The 12,864-nt window shown below is 38.2% G+C and overlaps 1 pseudogene across 1 annotated transcript; it reads left to right on the top strand.

The window, feature by feature from the left end:
- The first annotated feature begins 403 nt into the window (after nt 1-403).
- Nucleotides 404-1,358, top strand: LOC308638957 (E3 ubiquitin-protein ligase RNF115-like; annotated as a pseudogene). The gene has a single exon. The product of its transcript is annotated as an E3 ubiquitin-protein ligase RNF115-like (transcript).
- The last annotated feature ends 11,506 nt before the right edge of the window (nt 1,359-12,864 follow it).

The following is a 12,864-nucleotide window of genomic DNA, read 5'->3' as shown; positions in this document are numbered from 1 at the left end:
ATATCTTACCTATTATGAATACCACCACAATAGGAGTACAGGCATTGTTTGGCATGCTGATTTCATTACCCTTGCATATAAATGCAGAAAGGGGACACTTGGATCATATGGTAGATTTATTTTCAGATTTTTTACCAAACATTTAAGGAAGAACTAACATCATTTCTCTTAGAACTATTCCAACCTCATTCTACAAGAGCCACACTACTCTGTTATAGATACAATAACAAAGAAAACTGCAGAGCAATATCCTTAATGAACATAGGTACAAATAAAGTCTCAAGAAAATACTAGAAAATTGAGGGACTCTTTTTCCTAATTCTCTTAGGTGCTAGAAAGTGGGCAGCTGGGTCCCTGCCTAGGATGCCACCTCTCTGGGTCCTGTGGACACTGGAGCTGCGGGATGCACCAAGGAGGTAGCAGTGGGAAGGTGGTGACCTGGTCAGGGACTGGCTGGCCACTCTCTCACACAGCTATGGCAGAGAGAAAATTGGTGGAGTTGGTGGAGGGTTCAGTGACTTGGGCAGACATGGGTGCTGCTGTAGCCACACATGGGTTTTTAAGCCACTTTTGCAAGGGCAACTTCAGCCCCAAATTACTGTTTTTTTCAGGTGGTGGTAGCAGCTGGATAAAAAATAGCAAATCAACACATTTCATAGAGCTTTGAGGCCATTTGGATCACATGATGTTTTTCCAAGAGTTTAGATCATTTCTAAGTAGCAATCTACTGGACTGAGATAACAAAGCTAATGAGAAGGGTCACCAAACTCACACTGACTTCTTGGGACAAAGTCAGCCTTCAAGGCTGCCAATGACTCAGAGTTATAGGTCTCAAAGAAATACTCATCCTGACAGATCTCTAGTTATTGAGGAAATTAAACAGATGCTTGCATGATTTTTGCAAATTCTGCAATTCTTGGATTCCCATACACTTTTTATTGGAGCAGGATACTGCACTTCAACCCTGGGAACTGTGCTTGGGGTCAAATAGTGTTTGATGCCATTGTAATTCAGCTTTTAGGACAACTGGAAAACATAGGGTCTCCCCTAGTCAATGAGAAAAAAAAATAATTTCATCTCTTCTAACAGTGATAGTAACTGAGTAAAAGTTGATGTGGGTTTAGAATGTCTAGTATGCCAAGAAGATTACACAATTGAAAAAGAAGTCCAGTAGTTATAGCAATCACTTCTTCCACAGCAGTTGTACTGTACCACGGGTAGAACTACATGACACATGTCCTGTATGTGGAAAAAGCTTAAATGGTGAGCATTCTACTCTGCAAACCCGGAGCTCTGAGGCTTCTGCAAGCAATAGATTTAGCAGTGACAGCCAACTACATGACGGATGGACTTACTGAAACTAAAGACCACACTTGAACCAGGCCTGTCTGTGATAGTCTTCTTACCATGGCTATAAATTGTATCAAAACAAAAAAATCACAGATGGATTTGGGAATCACATAAGAAACTCCAACCCATAATGTTAATGCAATGAGTGTTTTTCTTCTCTAAGATAGTATCTACAGATGGAAAAAAATACTAGCAAATTGAACCTAACAGCATATTACATAATCATTCACTGTGATCAAGTGGGATGTATCTCAGGGATGCAAGGATTGTTCCACATACACAAATCAATAAACATAATACATCACCTCAACAGAATAAAGGATAAAAATCATGTGATTATCTCAATTGATGCAGAAAAAGTATTCAATAAAATTCGACCTCCTTCCATGATAAAAATCTTGAACAAGTTAAATATGGAAGGATCATAACTCAACATAATAAAGGCTGAATATGACAAACCTGCATACAATATCCTACTGAGTAGGGAAACCTGAAAACATATCCTCCAAGATCTGCAACAAGATAAGAGTGTCCACTTACACAACTTTTATTTGATACAGTACTCGAAGTTTTAGCCAGAGCAGTCAGACAAGAGAAGGAAATGAAAGCATACGAATAAGAAGGGAGAAAGTCAAATTATGCCTGTTTGCAGATGACATGGTTCTATATTTAGAAAAATCTAAAGACTCCACCAGAAGACTATTAGAAATGAAACACATTCAGTGAAGTTTCCGGACAAAATCAACATACAGAAGTTAGTAGTACTTTTAGCCACCAATAACAAAGTTCTTGAGAAAGAAACAATGAGAGCACTTCTATTCACCAAAGCTACAAAAAATAAATACCTAGGAATAAATAATAACTGATAAAGTGGAAAACCTACTAGATGAAAATTCAATACACTGGTGAAAGAAATTGAAAAGGGCACACCCACAAATAACACATACACATTTAAGTATGTTTGCTGTAGATTTTAAGAAATGAAAATTTCCTTCTAAGTTTGCTAGAAAATTTACCTGGAACTAGTGTTGAATTTCTTTCAAAGGTTTTCTTCTCTACCCATTGATGCAATCAAATATTTTTTTCTTGTTATGGGCTAAATTGTGTTCTCCCATATTCATATGTTGAAACCCTCACCTCCAGTACCTCAGAACATGATTCTAACTGGAGACAGGGCCTGTAAAGAGGTATGGCAAGGTCAAATGATTTCATATGGATAGGCCTTAATCCAATATGACCAGTGAAAATGGATTAGCACACATACACACAGAGAAGGAAGACTGTGAATACGCAGAGAGAAGACAGCCATCTATAGCCAAATAAAGAGGCCTCTGAAGAAACCAACACTTCTGATACCTTCATGTTGGACTTCAAGCTTCCAGAACTGAGGAAATAAACTTCTACTTCTTAAACTACTCAGTCTGTAGTACTTTATTGTAGCAGTCCTAGAAAATTAATACATTATTCTAATTTGTTACAGAATTACAGTAGAAAGTGTTTTCTAATGTTAAATCATGTTTTCATTCCTCAGACATAGTTTATTTGTTCATTTAATTCATGGCTGTTTTAATATGCTGTTATTCATCTATTTGGCATTATTTCCTGCCATATGAGTGAGCTTGGCTTAGTTCTTTTCATGGTGGCTGAGGGTGGTGGTAATGGTGGTGTTCTCATCTACTTTATTTAATCAAGAAGAACTAGTCTATTTCTTTATGAACTGGCTTGGTCATTTTTACTCTAAAAGTGGTCCATTTTACTTAGGATTTGAAATTTAATGGCATGATAGTTATAATAACTTTTATCATTATGGAAGTTCTCAAACCAGAATCAGTAGACGAAACAGCATAATGATCCAATATACCTGCCACTATGCATCAACAATCATAGATATCACCCACCCTTATCTCTGCTACTGGAATAATGTGAAGCAAATCTAAGTCATCATACCATTTCTTCTCTGAGTATTTCAATATGCATTCTTTTTAAAAAACTTTTTTAGTTGTAGATGTACACAGTATCTTTATTTATTTTTGTGTGGTGCTGAGGATTGAAACCAGTGCCTCACATGTGCTAGGCAAGCACTCTACCTCTGAGCCACAACCCCAGTCCCTTCTAAGTCATTTGTAAGCTATGGGTCCTCCCTGTATCCCCCCTTTTTTCCTGGCAATTAATTCATATTGTTCATTAATTTAAAAAACCACAGCTGGGCACCTTAGCACACACCTGTAATCCCAGTGGCTCAGAAGGCTGAGGCAGGAGGATTGCAAATTCAAGGCCAGCATCAGCAACTTAGTGAGCCCTAAGCAACTTAGCAAGACCCTGTCTCTAAATAAAATATAAAAAAGGCTGGGGATGTGGCTCAGTGTTTAAGTGCTGCTGGGTTGAATCTCTCATACCAAAACAAAACAATTGGAAAAAACAAAAAATCATAGGTCTTTGTTCTGTCTCCCATAGTCTAGATTTTACTGATTGCAACACTTTGGTATCCTTTACATGATCTTCAGCTCCCTATATTTATTTAAATTGAAAGAGCTTGAAGCTTGGTCAGATTTTTGTTTTCTTATTTTTCAAAACCATTTATAGGTGATGCTGTGTACTTTCATTTGAAGGCACAGAAGGTCTGGTTGTCTCCCTTTGTGCTGATGTTGGCAGATATTGCTGATCATAACCATTATCCATTAACCCATTAACAGAGTGATAATTCTGTTGCTTTTTTTCCTTTCTTTTTTTTTTTTTGGTGGTGGGGGAGTACTGGGGATTGAACTCAGGGGCACTCAGCCACTGAACCAAACCCCCAGCCCTATTTTGTATTTTATTTAGAGACAGGGTCTCACTGAGTTGCTTAGAGCCTCACTTTTGCTGAGGCTGGCTTTGAACTTGAGATCCTCCTGCCTCAGCTTCCCAAGCCTCTGGGATTACAGGCATGTGCCACTGTGCCCTACGGTAATTCTTTTAATCTCTTCTTAGTTTGTTAACTGAAATAATGCTATAAGTAGAAATATTTACTTGCCAATCATTTCGTTATCCTGAAGGAAAGATGAAATACATTTATTATATTCTCTTACAACATGTAAGTCTTTCTATGTCTATATTTTGTAGAATTTTATTTAGCATATATTGTTTATTTGTGCTGTTTTCTTCAGTAATTTATCATATTTGCAAAATGTCCATTTTAAAAAATATTTTTTTAGTTGTTGAGGGACCTTTATTTTATTTATTTGTATGTGGTGGTGAGAATCAAACCCAATGCCTCACACATGTGAGGCAACCATCCTACCACTGAGCTACAACTCCAGCCTGCAAAATGTACATTTTTTAAGTATTTTCAAATAGCTAACTTTTCAAAAATTTTTTTAGTTACTGATAGACCTTTATTTTATTTATTTATAAGTGGTTCTGAGATTCAAACTCAATGCCTCACCCATGACAGGCAAGTGCATTACTGCTGAGCCTTAGCTCCCAGCCCTGTCAAATAGCTAACTTTTGTTATTTGGTCTGTCATTTTCTATTTTATTACTTCTACATTTAATTTCATTACTTCCTACCTTCTGCTGCTGAGAGCCATAGCTGAGTAGGAATGACGCATGGCGTTTTTGGTTGAAAGGTGATGCCAGCAAGCCATTGAGATGATAATGGTTATGTAAAGATGTATGATATTAGACCCCTACTGTCCGCCTCGGCCTGCTACTTTGGAGCTCTCGGGGGGGGGGGGGGGGGGGGACTTGACTCCTGGAGAGTTCCCATTCGTTGGGGAAGTGCGTTAGGAGGGATTTCTGGAGGAGGGATTTCTGGTTGGTGTGGTGTGTCCCGGGAGAAGGCCGCGTGCGTGGCGTTCGCAGGAGTTTTGGAAATAAAGTTTGTTCCTGCTAGAGTGGCTCGTGATTTTGTGCCCAGCCAGACTGCCACATTTGGTGGCCCATACGGGGAACGCCTGAATCTTGGGGGTAAGTCAAATTGCTCGCCCCTGAGGGAGAGCGTGACCATTTCAAAAAACAATGTGTTCTTATTTTGTTTTTGTTTCAAGCTGCCTATCCCTAGAACTTTCTCAGGCAAACTGGGAAAAATGGTTGGCTCAAGGTTTGAAGTTGTTTGGCCCTGAGGAAGAGAAAATTGATACAATGATTTTTTGTTCCATTTTTGTTTCATTTTGCTTCGGTTTTGTTTTGAGTTATCTGTTTGAGTTGTATTATCCTTGTAGCAGAAATATGGTGTCAGAAATTAGCAAAAAACAAACCAAAAGAATGTTAAGTAAATTGTTAGAGGAAGGAGGCACCCTAGTAAAACTAAAAAGAGTCAGGGCATATGTTGATACAATACAAAAATGTATCCCATGGCTTTTTAAGGAGGAGTTGTTGAATATATCACAATGGGACCATCATGGTGAAGATTTAAGGGACAGGGAAAAGAAAAACCCAGGAACTCTGCCAATTGGCACATTGCCATTGTGGATGATGATACGATTTTGTTTCCCTAGTCCAAACCTTTCAGTTCAGATTATGTTAGAAGACATATTAGATCAGGAAAAAGAGGAGGCCTCTCGAGATAGTCAGAAAGGGGAAGAAAGTTTAGAGCAGAAAAAGCGATCAGGGGAAAAGTTACAACAGAAGGCTGCTACTAACACCTTTCTATCACCAGAGGGCATAAGTGTCCAACCAACAGCACCGCCTATGGGACCCTCAACCCCTGTAGCTGATAGATGGGATCCCTGAGACAGGACCTCAAAGATTAGCATGCCCTATATTTGAGGTGGCAGGAGGGCAGCGAATTCACCATGTTTTAGATTTCAAAACAGTGGAGCAGCTAAAAGAGGCTGTAAAAACCTATGGTCCTCAAGCACCCTTCACGGTAAGCATGGTCGAATCCATTACCAACTTGAACATGATGGCAGCAGATTGGACTAGTGTCTGTAAAGCTGTGCTAAATGGAGGACAATACCTGTTATGGAAGGTTGCCAATGAGGAATTTTGCATGGAGACGGCTAGGCGAAATGCAGCAGCTGGTTATCCTCAGAGAAATCTAGATATGTTGTTAGGAAAAGGACCTTATGAAGGTCAGCTGCAACAAATTGCATATGATCCTGGTGTATACGCACAAATTGCTGCAGATGCAGTTAGGGCATGGAAGACTTTACAAGCACATGGAGATTTACAAGGTCAATTATCTAAGGTAATACAAGGAGCTAATGAACCTTACGCTGAATTTGTAGATAGGCTTATTCAAACAGCTACCAGAATTTTTGGGGATACAGAGCAAGTAATGCCATTAATTAAACAGCTAGCCTTTGAACAAGCAAACAGATGGTGTAAGGAGGCCATTAGACCATGGAAACATGGAGATTTAAACACATATATCAAATTATGTAGAGACATTAATGAACAAGCGCAAGTCCTGGCAGCTGCAATACAACAGGCTTTAGATGCCAGGCCGAAAACATGCTACAATTGTGAACAAACAGGGTATTTTAAAAGGAGTTGCCCCATAGGAGGAGGGTTTAACAAAGCTAGGTATCAAAGGAGTAGAATACCGGGTATTTGCCCACAATGCCATAAAGGGAGACATTGGGCTAATGAATGCCATTCTCAAACCACCATAGAGGATATTCCATTATCAAAAAATGGACAAGGACCAGGTGTTTACCCACGATATCATGGAGAAAAGCATCAGGCTCCATTGCTAAAAAACTGACTGGGGGGCCCAATGCTCCGAGGCCCACAACCACAAATATACGGGGCAATGGAGGAACCCAGCAACACCATCAGGGTAGTGCCCAGGACACATTATCCATTAAATCCCTCATCAGACAAACCAGAGGGAGTGCAGGGTTGGACATCTGCGCCTCCGCCAGAGCAGTACTAACTCCAGAGATGGGAGTTCAAATCATTCCCACAGGAGTAAAAGGACCTCTTCTCCAAGGAACAGTAGGCTTATTATTGGGACGCAGTTCTTCTACACTAAAAGGACTTATGATAAGTTCTGGGGTAATTGATCCCAATTATGAAGGTGAAATAAAAATTATAGCTAGTTCTCCAAGAGGTATATCAGTAATTTCATCAGGAGATAGAATAGCACAGTTATTAATAATACCCAGCCTACATGATAAATTTTCCAGTCGTACTGTAGAAAGAGGTTCCCAGGGGATTAGGCTCCACAGGTGTAGATTGGGCTATGCTGTCTTTAAATTTAGATACTCGCCCAATGCTAAAACTAAATATTCAAGGACTTGAATTTAATGGGCTACTGGATACAGGTGCAGACCTTAGCATCATCTCTCATCAAGAATGGCCAAAACATTGGCCATTACAACAAGCCACTCAAACGCTTCGAGGCCTAGGAGTAGCAACTAATCCCCATAGAAGTGCAATGGTATTAGATTGGAAGGATCCTGAAGGATGTGAAGGAACTATACAGCCATATGTATTGGATCATCTTCCTATTAATTCATGGGGACAAGATGTCCTAGATCAATTAGGTTTGACATTAACAAATAATATCAATCCAAATGCGCCCACTATTAGGGCTAGACAAGGTTTTAGGAAAGAAAAAAGATTAGGAGAACAAGAACAAGGTATAGGAGCACCAATTCAAATAGATCAAGGAATAAATAGACATGGATTGGGTTTTCAGAATGGGTCACTGAGACAATAAAAATTACTTGGAAATCAGAAAGACCAGTATGGGTTCCTCAGTGGCCCCTGACTAAAAAAAAAAATACAAGCAGCCCATGACCTGCTCAAACAACAATTAGTGAAGGAACATATACAACCTTCCATATCTCCCCATAATACACCCATTTTTGTCATCAAAAAGAAATCTGGTAAATGGAGATTATTGCAAGATTTAAGAGCCATTAATAATGAGATGCTTATTATGGGACATGCTCAATCGGGGATTCCCCAATTGTCTACTTTGCCAAAAACCTGGTGAGTTTTAGCTATAGATATTAAAGATTGTTTTTTTTTTTCAATTCCAATTCATCCTGAGGATAGTCCACATTTTGCATTTACTATCCCTGCACTGAATCATGAAGGTCCTGGTCAGAGATATGAATGGAAAGTACTCCCTCAAGGGATGGCTAACAGCCCAACTATGTGTCAAATTTATCTTAACAAAGCAATCCAGCCACTTAGAAATCAAAATCCTGAACTACAAATATTTCACTATATGGATGATGTATTGTTAGCACACAAAGATAAAAACACATTGCTAGAATGTTATGCCACACTTACAAACTTATTAAAAAATTATAATCTAGAGATAGCAATAGATAAAGTACAATTAAATTTTCCAAATAATTATTTAGGAGTTCTATTATTCTCAACCATGGTCCGTCCACCAAAAATTCAAATACGAGTAGATCAACTCAAATCACTTAACGACTTTCAAAAGTTATTAGGAGACATAAATTGGATAAGGCCTTATCTAGGCATACCAACAGGAGAGTTGGGACCTTTATTTGATATCCTAAAAGGTCCATCAGATCCAAATTCACCCTGCATGTTAACGCCTGAACCAAGAAAGGCATTAAAAATTATTGAAACATATATGGAAAATATGCATTTGGATAGAATTGATATGTTTGCCTTTATTATTTATTGTACTACCAACAAAAAAATATTCCTACAGGAGTATTTTGGCAAGAAGGTCCATTATTGTGGATACATTTATCTTATTCTCCTAACACTATTCTTACTAGGTATCCTGAGGCTGTAGGACAATTAATACTCAAAGGAATAAAAGCAGCAAAGGGAGTGTTTGGAATTTCTCCCAATAAAATTATTACTCCATATACTATGGATCAAATTGATGAGTTAGCTAATGAGTTAAATACTTGGGCAATAATCATGTGTAAATCTAATATTTCATTTGATAACTACTTACCATCTAATCCTTTATTGTCTTTTTGATCTTTGCATCCTGTAGTTTTTCCAAAAATGACAAGAAAAATACCTATCATGAATGCTCCAAATATATTCACTGATGGGTCAAATAATGATACAGCAGCAGTAGTTACCCCTGATCAAACTTTTACATCTTTAGTACCCAAACAATCAGAGCTTAATGCAGTATTACAAGCTTTTGTGATGTTTAAAGATTCTGTATTTAATTTATTTTCTGATAGTCAGTATATAGTTAATGCTATAGTATCCCTTGAAGATGCTGGTAGGATTTCCCCTTACTCTACTGTTTTCTTTTGCTTTCCACTATACAAAGTCTAATCTGGGCCAGAAAAGATCCATTCTTTATAGGACATATCAGGGCACATACAGGATTGCCTGGAGCCCTTAGTTTGGGCAATGATTTAGCAGATAAATCTACACATGACATACATATTTTCTCCACAATAGAAGAAGCTATAAATTTTCATAAAAGGTTCCATGTCAATGCTAATACTTTTCAAAAGCATTTTAAAATAACTAAGGAACAGCCAGACATATTATAAAACAATGTCAAAATTGTGTGACCTTTTTACCATAAGTTAATCTTGGAGTCAATCCTAGAGGACTGATACTTAACCATATTTGGCAGATGGACGTCACACACTTGCCAGAATTTGGAAAATTAAAATATTTGCATGTTACAGTTGATAGTTCTTCCGGATTTTTGATGGGCTCTCTTCATGCCAGAGAAAAAATTAAAGATATTATAGCTCATTGCTTACAAAATTTTGCCACTGTGGGCATTCCAAAACAGTTAAAAACAGATAATGGTCCTGGTTATATTTCTACCTCTTTTAAACAATTTTGCTCATCATTTGGCATTACTCATATAACAGGAATCCCATACAATCCACAGGGACAAGGCATAGTTGAAAGAGCTCATCAAACTATTAAAATGTACTTATTAAAGCAAAAAGAAGGAATTGGAAAGGGGTATATATCCCCCAAAGATAAACTTAAAATAACCCTTTTACTCTAAACTTTTAAAATTTGGATTCATCAGGGCTTAGTGCTGCAGAAAGGCATATGTGTCCAAAAAATGTACATAAGCCCAAGGTACTTTGGAAGGATATTCTAACAGGACAATGGAAAGGTCCTGACCCTGTGATTGTCTGGAATCGGGGTTCTGTTTGTGTGTTTCCACAGGGAGAACAGCAGCCAATTTGGATTACAGAGAGATTAACCAAAGCGATTTCTACAGACCAAAGAGAAGATGATTTGACTCAAATCCCGCTGATATCCAGAGCTCCAGCTTGGCTATTCTTGATCTGCAACAATGGTTCTCCCACACCCGGAGGCTAATGAATAATGAACACCATTAAAGCCTATTTCAAATGTAAAAAAACCTTGGGGCTTGCTTGTGGGAATACCTTCAGACCCATTATGCAAGTTATAGGAAAAAGGATGGGATATCCAAAAAAGAGTCAAACCCAGGTGGTAACCAGGATGTCTTTTTCAATATCTATTTTATTATTGCCTTTTCCCATATCATAAAGTTCTATTTTATTTTTTGAGCTCATTCAGACCTAGGTTAATGTTTTTCTGATCAGTTTTATTTTTTGACTGTGGAGTTTTTAAACATTGCAATGGAGATTTCACCTGTGTAAAGCTACAAGGCCTTTACTATTGTCTTATGTGTTGTATGTTATGTGCGCACACTTGTGTTTTGTGTTGTATGTCTGTATGTGTGTATGTCCATAGATCATGTATGAGGAGCGCTCATGAAAAAATGGATCCAAACATTTTTATTATTCACGTGATTTAAATGGTTTAATTTAAATTGGGTAAACAGCTGTTGAGGATTGTTTTAATATGTGAACAAATTAGGAGGTTAACAGATCTGTTTGTTTACTTTCACCTTTCCTTTTCATTATATTTAATAATTCTGTTCAGGATAATGTAAATTGTTCAGAAAATTGTTTTCTTAGCACCTGTTGAAATGTTACATATTTTTTTTTTTAGCCATCATTGCCAGAATTCCTATCTTCATCCCAGTGCCGGTGAAGACAAAGATAAAACCAAACTACAGCTTCTTTGATAGCTATCACAGTAAACTGTATAAACTGATGCATCAATGAATAATAACTCAACAAGTAATGCTCAATCAAGGAGTCAATTTACTTTGGGAGGAAATGGACATATTGATAGATTCCTCTGCTTTGAAATGCTTGCAGAACTTGCCTGGACTATGTATCACTTGTATGCATTATGAACTATCTGTTGGTGCAGCAAATTGTGGTAATGCTGGAGTATCTTTGCTGATGGTGTCACCGGTGGTACAATTTTTCAAAGGAGCCATCAATTGGCTTAGTGTCGTGGCATTTCTGTATCCTCCTCCCTTCTGCTAGTGATGGTCTAAAATTTGGGGGCCAACAGAGGTGAGGCAAAGAACCTCACCCCCCCACCCCGGCACCAAGGCCAAATTTGGGGGCCAACAGAGGTGAGGCAAAGAACCTCACCCCCCCACTGGTGCATAGGCCTATCCACAAGTATGGCTGTATGCTGGACCGGTAGTCAGTGATGGGTATGATCCAATTGCAGTGGTACCAACCTAAGATAGGAGGCTGACGTCTTGAGGTCAGCTCATCCGATGACGGGTAAGAGCCATATATAGTATTGGACAGCCTAACAGGCACATCCCTAAGCCACATGCTTGGTGCTTAAACAGAAGGGGGGAGATGCTGAGAGCCATAGCCGAGTAGGAATGATGCATGGCATCTTTGGTTGAAAGGTGACGCCAGCAAGCCATTGAGATGATAATGGTTATGTAAAGATGTGTATTCAATTGGATTTTAGTCCCCTGCTGTCCACCTCGGCCTGCTACTTTGGAGCTCTGGGGCGGGGGGGGGGGGGAGGGAAACGACTCCCGGAGAGTTCCCATTGGTTGGGGAAGTGCGGTAGGAGGGATTTCTGGAGGAGGGATTTCCGGTTGATGTGGTGTGTCCCGGGAGAAGGCCCCATGCGTGGCGTTCGTGGGAGTTTTGGAAATAAAGTTTGTTCCTGCTTGAGTGGCTTGTGATTTTGTGCCCAGGCAGACTGCGGCATTCTGCTACTTTAGGTTTAACGTACTATTAATTCTCCAGCTTCTTGGATAGCCTTGATTCCTAAATATTGTTTTCTAATATACCTAAGATTGTACATTTCCCTCTGAGTAGCACTTGGGTTGCTTCACACTGGTAGTATTATATGGATTTAAGTATATTGCCTCATGTTTTTACAAGTTAAATATACCACACTATAACTTGTACTATTTGAATTTATACATAAATAAGAGTACAGTAAAATTATTTTATTATAATATATATAATTATGCTAATATATTTATTATAATATATATTTTATGTTGTATATATGTGTATACATATATACGTATATATGTATGTATACATATATACATGTGTATATATATATATATATATATATATATATATATATATATATATATGCTAGGAAGACTAAAATTATTTTTGAGTAAACTAAGACAATGAGATGTATGTGGCAGTTTCAAGATCCAGTGGTATTCTGTTTGTTGCTTTTTTAAAATTAATTATAGAAGAGACTTAAACATATTTAACAT

The sequence above is a fragment of the Spermophilus citellus genome, assembly GCF_964194105.1.
Source record: "Spermophilus citellus genome assembly, chromosome: X".
Classification (NCBI taxonomy): Eukaryota; Metazoa; Chordata; class Mammalia; order Rodentia; family Sciuridae; genus Spermophilus; species Spermophilus citellus.
Note: the sequence above shows the minus strand (reverse complement) of the source record. Positions and strands in the feature narration are given on the sequence as shown.